Here is a 17,152-nt window from a genome sequence, read left to right as displayed (position 1 = left end):
GATAAAATTCTATGTAGGCGGGAGAGTGAGGGGGAGGAAGGAGATCTAATTCTAGCTACTCCCTCCCCTCACCATAAAAATCTTAAAAGGGTGGTTCAAAAGCTGAATAAATTTCATTCTAAATCCCTATCGATTTATTACCCCAATTTAAACTAATTTCTAGTATGGCTTTATTAAAAATGTAAGATTCGGGCAATAAATACATAGAAATTATTATATATTATAGATTGAAATTTCCTCGGCCTTTGGACAACCAATTTAACAGTAGCAACTGTCATCTCTTGAGTAATGTAATAATCAGTCTTCATTGAATACAGATTTTACCCAAGAATTGAGGATTTTGAAAATGAATGATGAATTCTAGGGGAGAAAGAAGCAGATTTCTCTAATAAAATATATAAGATATATTTTAAAATTTCTTATTTTCATGGGTAATATTAATTTATGAAATAAAAATTACAATGGCAGTTGCTCTTTAACCCCTTTACAGCCTTTGACGTACTCATATGTTGTCATCTGTGTTAGGCCGGAGTCACACTCATGAGAGACTTGCATCGCTCACCTGGCAGTCTGCCGCCCTCCGGCCTAAGGTAAATTATAACATCAGTAAAGTAAAACTAGTTCAAGTCTGCATCCACATGGCTGTCTCTATACAAAGTGCATAACACTTTTATTTATTCCTATTGCAGGAACTCAGAACCACAAGGGGTTTCCTGAAAGAATACTGAGAGTTGTCAATTGAGATACCTTAGCCTTGTGATTGAAACGTCAAAGGATGGGCAGATGATCATTGTAGCCTGGCTGGATATCCTTCATTACTATATGGAAAGGGGTGCTTGGAGACATGTGCAAAAATGAGCCCAGGACCACGTATATAAAATAAATGGATGACACAATATGAAGGTGTTGAAATGTGGGTGACAACTGGGGTTGGTTGTAATCAATAATTGATTGCCCCATTTCAAGGAAACAGAAGATAACGGTAGATGGAAATGACGCACCCCAGGGCTTTGGGGTACTCTGTCACGGGCCTTTTATTCACTGGGACGTATCAAGGTTGGCTGTTGCCCGGTTCCGTAACCCTGGGGGTCACTTAAAAGGGGGATTTATACAAGGGAAATATAAAAAAGTGTTTTTCGTGACGCCACTTGCGATATGCGGCTATATGGGTAAAGCTGCCGCTGCAAAGTCTCTCTCTGCTGGGGCTGGTGGAATTGGGCAGCTTGGATATTATGGCTATCCGCAAGTAAAGCTAGGCCCCAGGTGAGTATGCTGGTGGTAGTAGCTTCGTAATGCAGACGTGTAGGAAGAATTCAGACAACACAGGGGCTGCGGTTTAACTTGTGCTTTACTCACTGTTTTGGAGTTGCTGCGACCCGGCTGGTCTCTACCAATCCGGTATTCCCTTTGTTCCAGTGCCGGTGTAGTGACCTGGTTAGCTTTACTTCCCTGCACACGTCTGTAGTTGGTGGGTCCCTGTGGCCTGAAGCGTTTTGGGGTCCCCTCTGGTTGTCACAGTCTTGGCCCGTATGGCAGGCAGCTTGAACCTCTCTTGGGTCGGACCTCTGTCCCCGTTCCCAGGTTCCCGCTTTGCTGCTGTGCCCCGGACACTAATGTTGGTGAGGTCCTTGATGGTCCCCTCACCGTGCAGATCTTTATCAGGTGAGCCTGTAGTGTCTTCTTGAACTAGGGCTCTGCACCCCGCCGGTGCGCGGTCCAATGAGTACTTCACCATACTCTCCATGGCAACCGTACTCCTTTTACTCAATCAATCACTTTACACACTCCATCTGTGTACTGACTTCTGACTTGACATCTTACTGACTCCACGTCTGACTTCTGTCCGACAAGCTGTTCATCTCCCATCACTCCACTGACTAGCCCCTCCTCCTCCCAAGTTTCTAACTAGTGAATTGGATGAGTCCCATCCAATAGGTGGCCATCCACCAGGTCCATCTCCAGTCTGTTACCCAGTCTGGGGGAAAGGGCGTGGATTTGTGTATGTGTTGTGGTGGTTACTGGCACTGGTCTTCCAGGCATCTGGAGTTAGGTGTAGTACCCTGTGGCACCTGACACTTAGTGGCGCCACAGAAACGTTTAGGTATTTCTGTTATTTCTCGCTTTTTATTTTATAAGTGTTATGCATATCTGTGTGTTGCTTTATTTTTTAGCTTTTATAACTTTTGTTGTAAGCATTGCATTTTTTATATTCAAGCTTAAACCTTTAACAAGTTTAATCCTTGTATGCTCTAAAGAATCCATAGTCTTAGAAAGAATGTGTGACTCTTTTGATTCTCTGACAGTAGCATATATGTTGGGGACTCATCACTCCATGTATGCAGCATGTTTTGTAGCCAGGGTGTGAGGACTTTGAGTGTGATGTATGCTCAGTTTATAGCCTATAGTAGCTATAGTAGAGGTTGAGTGCTGGACTGAACCCCTGCAGTCCTACCTTAAGTCACGTGTTGAGGATTGTGTATGCGGCAGCCTGGAAGGAGTTCCCAAGCTATGACATATTGGTACATCATGACAATCATGTGGGCACAAAGACTGTACCCACACGATGGCCACAGAAGCTCGGCATAAGTGATAGCTGTTCTCTAGCTGTCACAGCCAAGGCTGGTGCCTTCACTGCATCTAGCTGAATAACCACTAAATGCTGCGCTAAATAGCGATCACAGCATTTAGGAGGCCGGGAGAAGGAGTGTGCGCTCTCTCCCAAAAATAGGCACCACTGTGATGTAATCATGGGTTGCTGATCATTGCCATGGCCACATGTGGTTAAATAATAACCACGGAGCATGGTCTAAAAGGCATACTGTCAGTGTCCCTCTGTCAGGTATAATTTATTGCAAAGCTTGTGCATTGCAATGCATTATACCATGGATCAGATTAATAAAAGTTAACGTCCCCTAGAGGAACTAAATAAAATAGAAAAAAAATGTTTAAAAAAAATAAAAAATAAAAATAATCATACCAATAAATACGTATATTTATGTAACAACAAACAAAAAAAGTACACATATTTGGTATCACCGAATAAAATTCTGAAATTAGTTAACCCTTTCAGTGAACACAGTAAATAAAAAAAAAAAGTAATTAAAAACATGTGGCAAAAAACGGCTTTCTTATCATACTTTTTTCCTCCCTTTCTCCAAAGAGCCATAACTTTTTATTTTTCAGTCAATATAGCTATATCCAGGCTTGTTTTTTGCGGGGTGAGTTGTACTGAAAAATGGAAAACAAAATTCTAAGTGCTGTGAAATTGTAAAAAAAAAAAAAAGTGCAATTCCACGATTATTTTTTTATTTACCATATTTATGATATCAAAAACAAGCAAAAAGTCCAGCAGGGCAAGGTAGGGATAAAAACATCTTCCTTTTATTGATTCATTAAAATAATGCCGCAGTGGTACTGGCACAAAGTGAACCCTTTAGGGAGTAATCCAATGCGTTTCGACTTCGGTAGGATCTTTCCTACATTTTCCAGCTGGATTTTCTGCTTCTTTCTGAATCGTACGGCCCAGGCCGGAGCCTTTTCCATGCAGATCAAGAGACTCCTTTCCATTTCATCGTTACGGGTGAGCTGGCTTTTTTCTATATTTTCTTCATATTCATTATATGGTAAAACTAACCTGGCAGTATGATTCCTCAGGTCAGTACAGGTTTGTGGATACCAAATATGTTTAGGTTTTTTGGCATTAAAAAAAAGGAAAAAAAAATCTGCAATTTGTTTAAAAAAAAAAAAAAAAAGAATTGTCATCATGTTCCCAAAGACCAAAAGATTTATTTTTTGCGTCTTGAGCTGACGTTTTTAATTATACCGTTTTTGGGTAGATGCATTGTTTTGATCGCCTCTTATTGCAATGTTGTGGTGACCAAAAAACTGTAATTTTGGCGTTTTGATTTTTTTTTTCTTGTTATGCGTTTTTTACCGATTACATTAATTTATTTTATATTTTGATAGATTGGGCATTTTTGAAAGCGGTGAAACTAAATGTGTATTTTTTATTGTTTCAATTTCAAATGGGGCAAAAGGACGGTGATTTAAACTTGGGTTTATTTAAAAATTTTTCAAAGTTTTGAAAACTTTTTTTTTAAACTATGTATTGTTTTTACTAGTCCTTTTAGGGGACTTGAAGCTGCGGTATTCCGATCGTTTGTGTTATACAGAGTAATGCTTCAGCACCGCTCTGTACAACACAAATGCTGATCTCCTGTAAAGCTGACCACCAGCATTAGGCACGTGTGACATCCATTTTTAACACGGATGCCACACTTATCCATGTTATTCTATACTGGTACTCAAATGGTCGTGTTTCACACGGACCATGTGACCTCTCATGACCCCACACACACACACACAAAGACATGTCCATTTTTTCTCCAGCAGCACGGGTGTCACACAGATCGCACACTGATGTGATCCGTGTGACATCAGTGTGACAGGTATAGGAGAAAACAGGGTCTTTTAAATAAAAAGATTTTCTATAGTCACCAGTATCCAACGCCGTTTTCTTCAGCTCTGCTGCCTCCCGCTCCTGACCACCGCTCATTATACTCACTGAATATTCACTCCACTGAAGAGCTGGAAGCCGGAGTAGCACTGGGGGACAGCATCGCTGGGGACAGGTGAGTATCCAGCAGAGTGTGTGTGTATGTGTGTGTGTGTGTTCAGTATATACATGCATGTGCGTAATGTGTGTGTGTATGGGCTTGGTGTATCCATGTGTGTCTTCTATGTGCGTATACATATGTGTGTATATGTGCTCAGTGTATACGTGTGTGTGTGTGTGTGTGTGTGTGTAGTGAGGACCTGGAAGCCGGAGCATCGCGGGGACAGCATCGGGGACTCATCAGGGTTCCCAATGAACTCTGATGATCCCATGAAGTCACCGTCCTGACACCCATTGTAGCACAGGTGTCGCGGGGTTGTCATCAGGATGTGATTAGACGTTACTGCACACACTGCTTTGTGAATACTCACCTGTCCCTGCGATGCTGTCCCCGGCACTGAAGTCCCCAGCGATGCTCCGGCTTCCAGGTCCTGTCTGCAGTGAATATTCAGTGAGTATAATGAGCGGCGCTCAGAAGCGCGAGACAGCAGAGTTGGAGAAAACAGCGGTGGATACAGGTGAATATAGAACATCTTTTTATTTCACAGACACGTGTTTACTCTGGTACGTGTCACATGTATGCAAACACAGATGTCACACATGGGACATACACGACACACGTGTGACATACGTATAACACACGTGTGACCATAACCCTGCGTGTGATTTGTACCTGATTAAACATGGACGTCTGAAATTGGCTTTAGGGCATGTGCTCACGTGTGAGTATTGCATGCATTTGTAACGGGGTGCCAGGGGTGCCTCCGGGGTTGTAGTCGTGGCCCTTGCTATCAGGCTTACCCCTGGTTCCGCCGTCACTTTGGGGACAGGAGATGTCATGGTGGGGCAGAGTGTGGTGGTGCAACGGTTGTCCGACGTACAAACACTCTTCAGACGTGTTTCAGTGAAATCAGAAAGCAGCTTTATTGTTCACAGCTTCTTCACACAACCGGCAGACATGCAGATATAGATGGCTGTACACTGCTTTAGCCTGGGGGAAACCTGCCCTTGGCGTCTTCTCCAGTGGGGATGTGCCCGGCTACTCTGCTTCACCCGGCTCCCACTATGGCTACCCACAAACCGGACCCACACCGGTCTGCTTCGCGCTTGAGATTCTGCCCGCTCCTTTACTCTCCGGCTTCTCCTTTATCCAGCTCCCACACTCTGCCCCTGCTCTGCTCCTTCTCTCCCGTCCCACAACCAACTGCCTTCTCCTCTCACCCTTTTCTCAACAACCCTTCTTGTCCCTCCCCTTGCTTCTGCCGGCTCCTCCTCTCCACTGTGGTGACAGCCGTCCCACCCGGCCACTAGGGGGTACCCTAACCCAATATACATACAATAAAAACATTTTTATTCAACAGCATCAACATTCCGGGCTCCTTTGTAAGGGGTCTGCCCACCCCCTACATACCTCCCCTCTTAAAGCCTGAGCCTCCCGGCAAGGCATGCATCCAAAACCACACATAAAAAGGAAACAACATAATTTCCATAAAATTACAACCAAGTTCACCTTTGGGCAACCGCAAGGGGCGCACCAGTCCGGCGCCCGGAGTTCCTCCTGGAAGCTCCCGGTCTTAGTCGTGCCCGGAGGCCGTCGGCTGGCACTCCCGGTCTTAGTGGAGTTTTCCGCCCGGAGGCTTTTACAGCACTCCCGGTCTTAGATGATAAACGGCAGTAATACAACTCAGCAAGAACTTCTTCTTAACGACGCGGAGGGAGCCCCTGGCTCAGTCCAGCAGCAGGCTCTCTCCGGGCTCAGCAGCTTAAACGGTGATAAACAATAAAACTTCTTCTGGTTCAAAACAACGCCGGTCTTCAAACAAGCCGATCAGAACACTTCACTCCGGGTGCAAAGCCCGTTTCCATTCCGCTCGTTGGGCCCTCACATAGTCCGACAAGGACTGGACGGGCAGCCGGCGCAGTCTCTGGAAGGGCTCATAACCGACGGTGGGCTCCGGTGCCTTGGTCTCCTCAACCCCCGATGGGGGTGCCGGGGTCGCTGCACGAGGCGGCTGAGGTATTTCCATGACAATTACCGGATGCGTGTTGATGTTTTGGTTAATAGCCAGCACCGCCAGGGTTCCCTTCTCCGGGTCAGCGGTCGGTCCGGGCTTCACTTCAGGAGTTACGGCCAAGGTGCGTCTCGGGTGGGAGGTTTCAGCCAGCACCGGTCTTGGCTGCGACCGCCGCCGGTACTGGCATTCCTCCCACTCTAGTTCTTGCTGCCATTGAGCAGCCTCTTGTGAGGTAGGCATCCGGGTTACGCCGACTGCAAAGAGGCCTCGGCATCCCACCTCTCGCATAAACCGGACATTTTCCCCCGGATATAACGTGTGCAGGCGCTGGGGTAGGCCTTCAATGTCCAGATTCACTCTGTTATAAAAGTAGTCATCGCCGGTTTCTTCATCCTTGATGAAGCCGTAACCCTCCTTCTGATTAAACTTCACCACAATTCCTGTGGTGCACTGCTGCTCGAACTCCTCACTCCGGGAACCAGCCATCATTTCCCGGGCCACGGTCTCGGCAAGCAGTCGCTCCTGTACCGGGTCCGGTTCTGGCGACGGGGACTTCCGTTGAGGTAGGGGTGACGGCTGTACTGGGTCCCAAAAGAAGCCCCAATTGTCCCTTTCTAGCTTCCGGGCGTGTTCTTCTTCCGGAGCCGGGACTGGAACGGGTGTCGAGGGTCTCTCCGCGACGGGCGGGGGTGTCTCCAGGTATGGGTTTCCCAAGAGCCGGTTTCCTGACGGCAGCTGAGCGGTGTATGTCGCTCTGACCTCAGTCGTGGTCTCTCCGGTCACAGCGTCCCACGTTGTAACCCAGGTCACTTTTGTGGCCCGTCCCGGTCCTCCGGGTACAGCCGGCAAGTGAGCGGGAAATCCCTCCGCAGACACAGCCGCAATCTGCTTCTGGTAGCTTCTCTCCAGACCAGGCGCAACCAATGCATCGTGTTGTCCCTCGGGATTCTCCATCTTGCCTGTAGCACAAGTCACTAGTAAGGGCGTCAGGGTCGGTGGAGATGCTGGAGGAAGTGGAGGCGGGCCTGTTTTTCCCGCTCTTGGGTATACTCCACCCCCAGTCTCACACATTAGGTCGACCCCTCCGCGGCGGTTCTTCTTTTTCTCCGGAACACCGCCCACTTCACATGTCTTCATCCGTGCCCTGGGACCGGCACCTCCCCTCTTTGGGCGGAGTACTCCGAACTTCTTTTTCGGCACCGGCGAGCCCCAGGCTCTTCTTTTGGCGCCAACTTTTCGCGCGCTTTCTGCGTCCTTGAAGACGACGGCCATCTTGCCGCCATCTTGTGCCCGGTCCAACGCTGCAGGCACTGCTTCTTCTTCCCACCAAGGGATCGGGACTCTTTTCCAATAATCCGGATCCTGTGCCCTAGGCACCACTTGGTCTCCGTCTTCTTGGGTCGGGACCCTTTGCATGGAATTCGCATCCTGCCGACTACGCCACATGTAACGGGGTGCCAGGGGTGCCTCCGGGGTTGTAGTCGTGGCCCTTGCTATCAGGCTTACCCCTGGTTCCGCCGTCACTTTGGGGACAGGAGATGTCATGGTGGGGCAGAGTGTGGTGGTGCAACGGTTGTCCGACGTACAAACACTCTTCAGACGTGTTTCAGTGAAATCAGAAAGCAGCTTTATTGTTCACAGCTTCTTCACACAACCGGCAGACATGCAGATATAGATGGCTGTACACTGCTTTAGCTGGGGGAAACCTGCCCTTGGCGTCTTCTCCAGTGGGGATGTGCCCGGCTACTCTGCTTCACCCGGCTCCCACTATGGCTACCCACAAACCGGACCCACACCGGTCTGCTTCGCGCTTGAGATTCTGCCCGCTCCTTTACTCTCCGGCTTCTCCTTTATCCAGCTCCCACACTCTGCCCCTGCTCTGCTCCTTCTCTCCCGTCCCACAACCAACTGCCTTCTCCTCTCACCCTTTTCTCAACAACCCTTCTTGTCCCTCCCCTTGCTTCTGCCGGCTCCTCCTCTCCACTGTGGTGACAGCCGTCCCACCCGGCCACTAGGGGGTACCCTAACCCAATATACATACAATAAAAACATTTTTATTCAACAGCATCAACATTCCGGGCTCCTTTGTAAGGGGTCTGCCCACCCCCTACACATTTACGCTGGGTCTAGCACTGCAACGTAAATGCATGCGTCCTGCGTCCCCTGCACAATCTATGAAGATTGTGCATAATCCTTGCGCATGATGCTTTTTTGAACGCAGTGATTTGGATGCTGAAATTTTGATCCAAATCGGTGCGTTCAAAAATGCAGCATGTCACTTCTTTCGTGCGCTTTGGATGCTGCTCCCAATCTGTCTATGGGAGAGGCAGCATCCATAGCGCATGAAATCGGCATCTATTCTGCAGACACACTGCAAAAATTACGCAGTGTTTCTGCAGCGATTTGAAGCGCACATGTGCTGACAAATCACTGCAGATTTTTCAGCATGTACGTGTGCACAAGCCCTTAAAGGGAGTGACACAACCTTGGACAATGGTTGTGAAGTGGTAACAATACAAAAGCAGGATAGAGGAAATTCTGCAAAGTCATAATCGTGACATACTACTATTTGAAAAACTACTTTTTAAAACCATAAAGCAATCCTATATTGATGACATATGGCATTGATGATCATAACAAAAGACCAATAGTAACATATTATATAATGAAATGAATAGAATTAATACATATACATGAGGTCACTGTGAAAATTCATTTATGAAGGTTGTCTTGTGTTTGTTTTTAGGATCCATAGCGCTTCCTTATTTAATAGCAGCTTTCTCCAATTGCCAGCCTGTTTGGGTTTGTTAATCCATGCTATACCAATGAAGCAAAAATAATTCAAATTGCTTGGTACACCTGCCCTAAATATTTGGCTGCACCAAAAGTAAAGCTTGCCTTTGATGTCGGCAACAAGTTCAGAGCTACGTGTTTCCAGCTTTTTGAATGTAAAACAATTTACATACAGTATAGTTAATTCTATAAACAACATATTTGCTGACACAATTAGTAAAACAATTAATAAGAAAAGAACGACCATTAGATGAAATAAAACTCATTCTTTTGCTAGCATAATGCCACGTGTTCCTTTTAGAACAACCACATCTTAAAAGAAAAAAAACCCCAAAAACTCTGACTAACCAAATTCTGTTAGATGAAGAATCCTGTGAAAATATGCTGGGAGAAAGGAAATACAGTGAAGGAAATAAGTGTTTGATCCCTTTCTGGTTTTGTAAGTTTGCCCACTGACAAAGACATGAACAGTAAGAGATTGAATACCCAAAATAAAATCCAGAAAATCACATTGTATAAATAAATTATTTTTCGATTGCAGAGAGTAATAAGTATTTGATCCCCCACCAACCATTAAGAGTTCTGGCTCCTACAGCCCAGTTAGATGTTCCTAATCAACTCGTTACCTGCATTATAGACAGCTGTCTTAAATTGTCACCTGTATAAAAGAATCCTGTCCACAGACTCAATTAATCAGTCAGACTCTAACCTCTATGACATGGGCAAGACCAAAGAGCGCTCTAAAGGGCCTGTCACACACAGAGATAAATCTTTGGCAGATCTGTGGTTGCAGTGAAATTGTGGACAATCAGTGCCAGGTTTGTGGCTGTGTACAAATGGAACAATATGTTCATGATTTCACTGCAACCACAGATCTGCCAGAGATTTATCTCTGTGTGTGATGGGGCCTTAAGGATGTCAGTGACGAGATCATAGAACAGCACAAGGCTGGAATGGGCTACAAGACCATAAGTAAAACGCTGGGTGAGAAGGAGACAACTGTCGGTGCAACAGTAAGAAAATGGAAGAAATATAAAATGAGTGTCAACTGACATTGATCAGGGGCACCAAGCAAAATCTCACCTCGTATCCAGGATCATGAGGAAGGTAAGAGATCAGCCTAAAACTACACGGGGGGAACTTGTTAATGATCTCAAGGCAGCTAGGACCACTGTCACCAAGAAAACCATTGGTAACACATTATGCCATATTGGCTTAAAATCCTCCAGTGCCCGCAAAGTACCACTGCTCAAAAGGCACATGTGCAGGCCCATCTTAAGTTTACAAATGAACACCTGGATGATTCTGAGAGTGAGTGGGAGAAGTTGCTGGGGTCAGATGAGACAAACATTGAGCTCTTTGGCCTTAACTCAACGAGCTATGTGTGGAGGAAGAGAAATGTTGCCTATGACTCGAAGAACACCGTCCCTACTGTCAAGCATGGAGGTGGAAACATTATGTTTTGGAGTTGCTCCTCTGCTAAGGGCACAGGACTACTTCACCGCATCAATGGGACAATGGATGGAGCCATGTACAATAAAATCCTGAGTGACAACCTCCTTCCCTTCTGCCAGGACATTAAAAATGGGTCGTGGCTGGGTCTTCCAGCACGACAATGACCCAAAACATACTGCCAAGGGAACAAAGGGGTGGCTCAAAAAGAAGCACATTAAGGTCATGGCGTGGCATAGCCAGTCTTCAGACCTTAATCCCATAGAAACATATAAAGAGACCTGAATCCCCGAGTTGCCAAGCAACAGCCTCAAAATTTTAATGACTTAGAGATGATCTGCAAAAAAGGAGTGAACCAAAATTCCTCCTTATGTGCGCAAACCTCATCATCCACTAATAAAATGTCTGACTGCTGTGCTTGCCAACAAGGGTTTTCCCACCAAATATTAAGTCTTGTTTGCCAGAGGAATCAAATACTTATTCCTCCTTATTGCTCTCTGCAAAATGCAAATAAATTTATATAATTTATACAATGTGATTTTCTGGATTTTATTTTGGATTATCTATCTCTCACTGTTAACATTAACCTACCCTTAACATTATAGACTGTTCATGTCTTTGTCAGTGGCAAACTTACAAAATCAGCAAGGGATCAAATACTGATTTCCTTTACTGTACCTAAAGATTGACCTCTACGAGAGATATATTTAATGCCCAAAGGCAGCATTGTGTTCAAAATAGGATCCTAATTTAGAATAGGTAAATACTTGGAAACAATGCTTTTTAAACATTGGTACAGTAGGATTAATATTTTTAGTGACCTTATCGGCATTAGATTTTTGCAATAAAGATTTACATCATAAATCTTCAGTCTTTCACTTCAGAAAATGATTTTATTATATCCACTGTGCTTTAATCTTTGTTTAATGACATTGTTCATTAAATAAATAAGGAATTGAGCATATTCTTTTAGCCCTAATAAATTCTTCATAAGATCTGGAATTGATGCTTCATTTTGAATGGTAACTATTGACAGCAAGAATTGTGTTGCCTGAAATGGGTTTGTGTGACGCCCTGGCCTATCAGGTCGTCACAAGGGTGCCATGCAACCTGCCCGTCTGCATGGTACCCACTCCTCTTTGGTTACGGGTCCTGTCCCTTTAGTGTTGCTAAGAACAGGTATACACAAATCATGATGAACACTGCACCACACCCACCAAAGACCCATTGGGCAGCCTGAGGGGAATAGGGCTGCCCAGATGGAGGGATTGTAGAAAGAGGGCCAGAAGTGTCAGTGTAGTCAGAGAGTGTCAGTGAGCAGTGACAGGAAAAGGTCACACTGCGGAGCTGGGCTCCTGTACCCGTCCCAGGTGTCAGACGTTGGCCTGGCCTGGAAGGAGCTGGAACCCCGGTTGCAGGGGGTAGTGGCAGGGGGCACGGTACTGCCACGGAGGGCAGTTCGGTCGCCTTGTGCTACAACTGGGCAAGGGCCAGGGCACGACTGGGTACGCGGTCCCTAGGCTGGGAAGTAGCTTTATGCAGCCCAGTAATTCACCCAACCAGGACGGAATCTTCATGAATCGCTCTCCACCCACTCCAAAATCGAGGTACTAGTGCAATGAGGGGGATAGGACTTCCCAAAATCGTCCAGAAAATCCCAAGTGTGAACCCTGAGAGCAGGCTCACCTTGCTAGCCACGCAGGTGAGTGGGACCCGAGTAGTTTTAAGCGAAAGGGATCCACCAAGACTAAACACAGTGCCAAGGGACAAGGCTGCAGACCAACCAGCAACGCTAAAAGGGCACGGACCCAGCGTGTTCGAACTAAGGCTGCAGGGCATTCAAGACTTTGGTTTACCTGGTGTCAGTGTCAGCATCTCTGGACTGTGTGAGTATGTTGTGCCCCTTTGCTTCCAACGGGTCCCCAGCCTTTCATCACTGAGCCCCGGGACACCTACCCAAGGAGGGGTTAAGATCACCAGCTGCCATTCCCATCGCTCCCGGGTGCTCTCCCTCTCTCCTAAACGCGGCAGCGGTGGTATCCCATTTTTATCACAACCCGTGGGTGGCGTCACGAACACTATCCAATCCACCCATTCATCCCCCTTTTTCATTTTGAGCGGCTGCGAGACCCCGCGAGCCACTGCGGATCCGGATCCGAGCAGCCCGTTGGCTGTCGCGGGGGCGGTACATTTGCAATATAAAGTAGTGTGAATGTCTCCCCATAAAAACATATCGAAGAAAGCATTACAGAAGGTCAAAAAAGAATGAGTAAAACTGAGGTTCATTTTGTCATTAATGTAATCCACAAAATGAAAAATTGTTGCATTAGCTACACCAGTATCACACCAGATGATTAGTTGTCAATTAAATGACGATACCAAAAAATGGAGCCACAAAAAGTGTTTGATACTGAAAATAGAAAACTTTTCCCACCATGCCACAAACAACACCGCCAATGAAGGGAAAATTTTTGATCGTACCTGAACACCTTTTATCTGAAGAAAATATTGATTATTAAATAGTGATGGATGAACTCGGACTGTAAAAGTGCGGATCCACAAGGCATACCTAGTATCTTTGCAGAGTTCTCAGGGAACTCTGTGTAACTATCCAGATTTGGCCACCTGGGTAATTAAAAAAAAAAAAAGAAGGAAAAAGACAGAAAATAGAATTAAAGCAGGAGCGTTATAATTACCGAGTCCCCCATGTGGTTGTAACACTACTTCCAGGGTCGATCATTAACACTTAACACTCATGTATATTAACTGCTTCCCCCACCCACTGGCACTCCCGGCATCTCTGATTGGTTTCAGTCAGACCGCGCTCTGATTCTGTGTGACAGCGTGTCTGACTACTTGAAATCACACATGCTCTCTGTGTCCCTATAGTGGTGTAAAAATAAATAAATAGGCATAGGGTCCCTACTATTTAAATAATTTGAAAAAAAGCTGCATGGGTTCCCTCTTATTTTGATACACAGTCAAGATAAGCACAAGGCTGGCAGCTGCAGCCTGTAGCTGTATGCTTTATCTGTGCTGGGTATCATAATATGTAGTATTATGATGCACAGATAAAGCATACAGGCTGCAGCCGCCAGCCTTGTGCTTATCTTGGCTGTGTATCAAAATAAGAGGGAACCCATGCAGCTGTTTTTCAAATTAATTAAATAAATCTTTTTTTAAAAAAAAACAACAAAACACAGCATGCGCCCCCCCCCTCCAATTTTGCTACCCAGCCAGGATAAAGCCAACAGCTCGGGGCTGGTATTCTCATGCTGGGGAGTCCACCAGTCCTTCCTGCAACAAAATAGCGTCACAACCACAACATGATGCTGCTACACACGTGTTTCACAGTTGGGATGTTGGGATTGTGTTCTTAGGCTACAAAGCTTTTCCCTTTTTTCCTCCACCATAACGATAGTCATTATGGCCCAACAATTCAATTTTAGTTTCATCAGACTACAGGAAATGTCTCAACAAATTAAGGTCTGTGTTCCTGTGTGCATTTGCAAACATTAATCTGGCTTTTTTATGTGTCTTTTGGGGTAAAATCTCTGCCACTGCTGTAGGGGGAGAAACAGGCAGTGGAGATTGGGGCTGTTCCAGGAGTGGTAGGGCTCCCAGGTAAGATCTCATTGCAGGGTTCCTCCACAACCCGAGTGTCAGAAGGTCAGGTTAGTTCACCTGAACCGGTGTCTGGGTCAGAAACAGAGACAAAGTAAGCAAGTAGGCAAGACCCACGGTAACATCGGCCGTGGCCGCTGTCACGTGCAGTGGGAGTGTAAAGACAAGACAAGCAAGCATCTCTACAGAGAGAGAAGAAGGCTGACACTGAGGGTTTGATTCCACTTGCGTATGACTCGTGCAGTTTCGCATTGGTACCACCCGGCACGGACTGACACTCTCCTGACAGGAGCGCCTCAGCTGCATGGAAATACATGCAACCGACCACTCCTGTCGGGAGAGTGTGCGTCGTGCGGGTGATACCAATGTGAGACTTGCACAGTGACAGTCAAAGCTCAAACGAGTCCATAGCAGCCATGGACTCAGGTGAACCCTGACGTCAACGCGAACACGGCCGAAAACAGCCAAAGACTGCCGAGTGATGAGCAGTGCAGTGAATACCCCCGGAAGTTAACAGGAGCTTCCATGACATCATAGCCATGTGACCAATCTGTAAGCCAATGTCTGTACAACATTCACACCAGACTGGTCACATGGTTATGTTGTCATGAAATGTCCTGTAGTTAGTGGTGTTTACTCGGGGGCACAGCAATGATCGGCCGCAGAAGCAGAAGTGGCTGGGGGACAGAGTCAGCAGGATGCATCACAGGACTTGTAAGTATACTCAAAATGCTTTTCAATAATGTGCTTTTTTTTTTTTTTTTTTTTACAGCCCCTGGACCCGAACTGGACCCGAACTGTAACGTGAGTTTCCCAGGAAAGTTTGTGTTCGGGATCATGTGCACCAACATTATGTGCTCGGTACAGACCCCGAACTTTACAGTTCGGGTTTGCCTATCACTACTTCCCAGTATTGCAGGAGCCGACTTCACGCTGTGCAAACTGACGCCAGTGACTTTGGCCTTGGTGCTGTGCTCAGCCAGGGTGACTATGAGCCCGGAACATCCTGTTTTTTACCTGAGCAGAAATCTGTTTCCGGGGGAGGTGGCCTACTCCACGATGGAAAAGAAATGCCTAATAATCGTGTGGGCCCTGCAGCGTCTGCAGCCCTACTTGTATGGGCACCACTTCACCATGGAGATGGACCACAACACACTTAGCTGGTTACTCACTCTGTCTGCGACAAATGGGAGGTTGTTGAGCTGGACCTTTGCACTCCAGCAGTTCCAATTAGCAATTCGCCACAGGAAGGGCAGTGACCACGGTAATGCTGATGGGTTGTGCCGACAAGAGGAGCTTGCAGACAGTATGCGGGGGAACACAGGAATGTGCTGCCCCATAGTGCCCTCTAAAGGGGGGAGGTGTGAGGAATATGGTAGATCCATACATGCCAATCATACATATTTCTACACCTCCTGACCTGCAGCATGACAAGGACACCCTATTCAGGATAGAAACCTAATACCTCCATTCTGGAACAAATGTTAAGGGGTGAAAGTCAATTATAGTAAGGAAGAAGCTGAAACCACAGCAAGACTCCCTGGTGACAAAAATAATTAATCTAAGGAAGTGGGTGGGCGATTGCTAGTTCCATAGAAGCTTCAAAGGAAATCTGGAGACAGCCTGGCATCAATGTAAAAATTATAAAATTGGGGTGTGTGTAGTACCCACAAATATGGCAGGCATTCGACATCAGAACAGCGGAACACACGTAGCACATATTTTGCCTTAATTGTGGGATGTGCATATAAGCCCATAATTAATAACTAGTTGCTGGAGGAAAATAGACACAACATGTTTCCTAGCTATGGATTGATCAAATCATAATAAGAAACATGATGGAATTATCTTCTGTGTGGGATGCTGAGAGGCGGAGATATGAGGAAAGCTGCCATTACACAATTCTCTGGAACCTGAGAGCACATCCCATGTCCAGCCCTGTCACAGGTCACCAAGAGGGCTCTATGTGGGAGGTATATGAGTTATTAAAAACCAAAGCGGACATTTTGGAGGCGTTCTTCTCAGAAAGGTGACGTCCAGTAAATGTGTGGGAGTACCAAGGAATCCATCGGCTCCACAGCGCCTCCTCTGTGCCGAGCCAGCAGCAGGCCTAGTCGCAAGGAATGGGTAACTGATTCATATGTACATCTACTTGCACCTATATCTTATTTGCATCTGCATTTCTGACCATAATATCTGCAAATTTCTTGTGTATACAGTACAGACCAAAAGTTTGGACACACCTTCTCATTCAAAGAGTTTTCTTTATTTTCATTACTCTGAAAATTGTAGCTTCATATTGAAGGCATCAAAACTATGAATTAACACATGTGAAATGAAAAACTTAACAAAAGAAAAGTGTGCAACAACTGAAAATATTAATTGAGTAATTTTTGGGTATTTTCTGTCACATAGGCCCCTCAAAATCATTTCAAACATGATGTGTTCTCTAAAAAATGGTTTTGTAACTTAACCCTTCTAACTTCGAAACAAAAAACAACAATGATGCTCATCTAAATAGTTCTTATTTATTAACAATTTTGTGATGTACACTATATCAAAAAACTGAGTACATCCGTCATATTTAATAAATATTTTAATAAATCTTTTCATCTGCCAACACTGAAGATATGACACTTTGATACAATGTAAA

At 45.7% G+C, this 17,152-nt stretch overlaps 1 protein-coding gene across 4 annotated transcripts in view; it reads right to left on the bottom strand.

Annotated features, from left to right (window-relative positions):
* Window positions 1-17,152, bottom strand: part of CRTC1 (CREB regulated transcription coactivator 1) — a 1,360,738-nt gene that overhangs the window by 81,658 nt on the left and 1,261,928 nt on the right. The gene's annotated exons all lie outside the window — the stretch shown is intronic.

The sequence above is a fragment of the Anomaloglossus baeobatrachus genome, chromosome 1 (assembly GCF_048569485.1).
Source record: "Anomaloglossus baeobatrachus isolate aAnoBae1 chromosome 1, aAnoBae1.hap1, whole genome shotgun sequence".
NCBI classification, from domain to species: domain Eukaryota; kingdom Metazoa; phylum Chordata; class Amphibia; order Anura; family Aromobatidae; genus Anomaloglossus; species Anomaloglossus baeobatrachus.
This window is presented reverse-complemented; position numbering and strand designations above follow the sequence as displayed.